Source organism: Lygodium microphyllum, unplaced genomic scaffold (genome assembly GCF_053477565.2).
Source record: "Lygodium microphyllum isolate KBCC unplaced genomic scaffold, Lygodium_microphyllum_v1.1.10 scaffold_43, whole genome shotgun sequence".
Lineage (NCBI taxonomy): Eukaryota > Viridiplantae > Streptophyta > Polypodiopsida > Schizaeales > Lygodiaceae > Lygodium > Lygodium microphyllum.
Window position 1 is genome coordinate 1345341 of NW_028229526.1, and position 5176 is coordinate 1350516.

Below are 5176 nucleotides of genomic sequence, written 5' to 3' on the forward strand. Positions count from 1 at the left end.
CTTATTTGCATTTTCTTGAATATCAATTTATTGTATGGAAACGAGTTAATGTTAGATAAATGGATTGCATGGCTGCTTCATTTCTTGATTTAGCATGCCATTATTTTGGTTTATCACTTAAGAAGTCGAAAATGTGACAATTTTATACTGAGCAAACAACCCATTTCCAACATAATTCATGTGTCAAAGGTCTAAAAAGCCCTCATCCTCTAGACATTTTTACTTTGTTAATATAACCGAGCCTTATCAACTTGGACACTCACTGCTATTTATTGACCCAAACTCAGATGCTAATATAGTTGCTCTGTTATTGAGCCAAGGAAAAAGCTGCAAAATTTTGATCGTAATCATTTCATATATGTGTGGTGAAAGACACCAAATGTTTGGTATCAGAAAAAAAATGAAGAAATTGGCATACTTGCTCTAGACAAAAGACTGGAAAAAATGAAGATTATGTACTTTTACATAAATATGAAGAAAATAGCATATGTGGTGTTGGCAACAAACTGAAAACAATGAAGATTGCATTTTTTAATGCAATGAATGCAAATTTACGCTGTTTACACTCCAAAACCCTGCCATGTATTTGGAGCTTGTGAATTCAATTCATTCAAACCAGTGCAGCCTTGAGTTTGCATGGCCACCTCTCTCACGTGCATTTGTAACTAAAGGTCATATTTCATTGTCAGCTTGTATTTAACCTACTTATTAACAATGAATGCAAACAAGCTCACTTTTATTGGCAAGAGCTGGTTTACCTCAAGTTTCTCCAAATTTCTTCCCAATCCTTCCTATTAACCTACTTGTGTGTTTTCATCCATGATTTGTTTACAAAATTTATTGGCAAGAGCTGGTTTACCTCAAGTTTCTCCAAATTTCTTCCCAATCCTTCCTATTAACCTACTCGTGTTTTCATCCATGATTTGTTTACAATTTCTCCAAATTTCTTCCCAATCCTTCCTATTAACCTACTCGTGTTTTCATCCATGATTTGTTTACAAAATTTTCCCCTCTTGGCCCTTGAATAAGAAGTTTGAAGAAGTTTCTTTTCATCTATAGGCTATGTGGATGGATGCTAAGAATGTGAATTAATCATCATCTTTCAAAAGCTTGTGAAAGGTGTGTACAGTAAGCTGAGAGCATTTTGCATGCAAGGGATGGTTTACGGTGCATTAGAGGTTATATTTAGAGCCTAAAAGATATTGTGGAGGAGCTTCATATTCCTCCAATCGGATGTCAAAGAGGTATGTGGGAACTTATACATGTGAATGCAATCAAGTGATGTAGTTATTGATGCCAAAGTGGTGATTTTGTTTAGTCACAAGAAAGTTCCATTGGCGTAAATGCTATGGGTGGGTTATCTTTTATGAGTGCACATGTTGGCTAGTTATGAAAGAAACACAAGGTTTCTATTTTGAACACTTGAGAAGCTTATGTTTTAGCCTTATGAGTCTTCAAATATGAGTCAACTTTATGTGACAAACCCACCATGGATTTGTCTTGGGGCAAGGGTGACCCGCCCCATGGAACTCGTCTCATGGGGTATTACCCACCACTGGCATGCCCACAAGCTTGCGGAAGTGTATCATGATATGACACGAGGAAACAAGTGACAAGGGGCTAAAAAATGAGGGCCCCTCTTGAGCGCCTGAAGTTTTATTGCACGAAGGCACGAAAGCTTTACAAGAGTGCCAAAGGGCGAGAGGGACTTGGTTTCATGGGTGAGGATGCCGGTATCAACACGTGACGCACTTGGCTCAACACTTTGGGGTGAGGGACTTGCTCAAGTGGCTCATATCCCTCATATTAGGTGCTCCCATCGTCCCTCGAAGGTCGAAGCGAAAGAAAATGGATGGTATGACATGTTGGGATTGCGCCTTCTGCGCAAGGAGACATGCCACCTCCATGTGACGGTGCTATGGCCTCTTTTTCAAGAAGATAGTTCGAAGTGCTGAAGTGAAGATCTAAGCAACTAAGGCCCAACTCTTTTCAAGGGGAGGTGCATCCTCAAAGCACATCTCTTGGAAGATGAGGCATGTGGCCACTCCGTGGTGGTCAAATGTTGCCTCACATAGGTGGGGAGATGTGGCCACTCTAGCGTGGTCAAATGCTCTCTCCTACCTTGACTGCGGATTGACAGATCTGGCCAAATAGGGCTATCACCCGCAAGGTGCCACTTCATGGGCCCTTGCCTTCATGGCGTGGCATGCTCCTTGTTGAGCTTCCCGCCTTGCCTCCAAGTCCAATGGCAGCTTCTGCACACTCATCCTGCCAGTACCAAGTGTTAGGGCAAGTGCACACGACTTGGCTTAGTTGGGTTACCCTCCACTTTGTGCTTGTAAATATGGTCAATAGGTGGACGGATTGAAGTGCACAATAAAATCTATCTTCCTAGTCAGTATGCTCGGGCCACTCCACACTTGTAAATTAAGTCAGTGGGTGGTACCTTAACTGTAGTCTGAAAAGATTATGTCCCACACTTGTAATCGAGTCAATGGGCATGGCACCTAGCGGGTAGACCCTGTTCGACTTGATAGCGAGTTGGTAAAGATCCTTGAAGTTTTTGAAGTCAAGCAATCTAGTGGGTAGACACTGACCATCTAGATAGTGAGGTGTGTTAAGACCCCGAAATTTTGTAGTCCTTATATTGCCACCGCTTGGGTTGAGTTATGCTTATTGGGGACTCAAGGAGGACATTGAGTTCAAGGGGGGGTGTGTATGAGGGATATGAGCCGCTTGAGCTAGTCCCTCACCCCACGGTGTTGATACTACTACCCTCATCCGTAAAACGAAGTCTCTCTCGCCCTTTGGCGCTCTTGTAAAGCTTTCGTGCCTTCGTACCATCGTGCAATATAACTTTGGGCCCTCAAATTTTTAGCCCCTTGTCACTTGTTTCCTCGTGTCGTGTCGTGATACACTCACGCAAGCTTGTGGGCACGTTGAGTGGTGGGTAATACCCCATGAGGCGGGTTCCACAGCGCAGGTCACCCCTGCCCCAAGACAGCATGGCAGGTTCGTCACACTATCATTAATGCATTTGGCCACATTTTTAATGAATCATCAAATAGCAAGTCTACCATTACATTCTATATTTTGCCCAATGTAATGTTTGATCTTTTCAATCTTCTTGGTGTAATGTTTTCATTTTAGATTCTATTATATATACCTTATTTTTTGAAAGTATGGAACATTTAAGGGTCATGTATATTTTACCCAAAGGTGGTGAATCATACTTCATACTTACGGACACATTTACGTGCAAAACTATATGGAAATAAAAAGTATGATTCCCATATAGTCAAACTTACCAAAGCCATGATCAAATAAACTCCCACATCCTTGATCATCATAGAAAATAGTTCAAATACAATCTTCTTAGGGGTGATGAATACTAAAAGCCCTATCCTAAACTAGAAGCATTTTGTCACATAGCTTTGTTATATGCATACCGTTAAAATTTTTTCCAAGAGCTTTAGGGATAAACTTGTATATACAAGAGATTGGAGAAAAAATACCCCTTTAAGATAGTTGACTTCCCAAAGTTAAAGCTACTACAATCAATGTCCACACAAAAAAATTGTCTAAAATAGTACTAGGGGAGCCTTCTACTTAAGAGAGAGGCCTCCTACATTCTATTAAGCCTTGGAGTCAATCATCTTTCTCAACAAATCAAGCCCCTTATGTTTTATTTCTTGGTGTGGATTAAACCTCTTGTTTTTACCCTCGAACATATTAGTAACATTGTATGTTTCATGTGAATAAGATCAAAGCCCTTGTTGTTACCTTGGAGAATCTTAATAACATGAAATGAAGGAAGTAGATTGTCTTGAAAAGCAATGTTGATAGCAAGAATGTCAACATCTTTGGTTATGTAAATATCAACCTTGTATGATGGGTTTTGTCTTGAGGCATGAGCAATAGTTTATCCCCATTAAGGTATCTACGTGAAGCTTCTTGCCATACATGTTAAAAGAAGAAGTTTAGAAATAACAAAGCTTACTTAAACATTTAAGATGCTTGTTGAACTAGATGGTCAACCAATGCACATTGCCCAAAATATATAAACCAAATCTAAAAATTTTCTACTTGAGCTTTGATTGATAAGCTTGAGTCTCTCTAAAAGACATATCCACAGGTAAGTTGAGAAATAGCCCAAATGATCAATTTGAATAACCTAATATATTGAAATCCGAATAGGCATATCATGGGGCCAAATAATGAGGATCGAGGCTATTATGAGCAAATACTTCATCCTCTATAGTTACAAGTCTATTAAGAAAAATTTCAAAACATTGTTCTAGGATGATCTCATGTTGATTAATGTTGTCTAGATTGGTGATTCTATTCGTTACACTTTGGAGTATATCAACGTTTATGTATAAGCAAATAGATTTGTTATACACATAAAAATATTTCAAGTTTTATCAGCATTGAAAATTTTGACCATAATAACTCTCCTTGATACATACTTATTAACATGATCGGGGTTCATTAAAAAATTAATGAATATACTAGTACAATAATGTAAATTTATTATACTACCATGAAATGAAAATGCATGGCCCACAACTTATTCTCCTCCTAATATAAAACACCTATTGGCTCAAATGAGGCTCAATAGAGGGACATCTACATACATCTTATTGGTTCATGAGGTTTCAAATTTATCAAGCATGTAATCTACCTCACATATGGATCTCTCCACTTCCTACTCTCTCTCCCTATCCATTCCTACTCTCATTTTCATGAAAGTATGAGAGAAGAAAATACAGGAGATGCAAGCATGTACTTACAAATACCTTGTTGGGCGGTGTATTGGTTGGAAGCGGAGATTCTAAAAGCCACATGCCATGTCTATTCTTAGGGTTATGAATTTGTATCCATGTGCCATTTTATCTATTTGATGTTTCTTGTAATCATAAGAGTATTCTGAAGGCAATAATCAAATCATATGTTCTATGTGCAACTATGTTTTGTATGTCTAACTTTCCATACGTTCTCTTTTGAAGTGGATCTATGGATTCCTTGTTTATTATTAATTTTGAGTATTAATCCAGTAGTAAGCTTGATGGAGTTGAATATGTTTTGTAGTCTATGTTGGGTTTGAATGTGTGGATGCTCATTTGTACTTAATTACATATATATCTTCCTCTCTCGTTGTAAGGTGCCTCTTCTT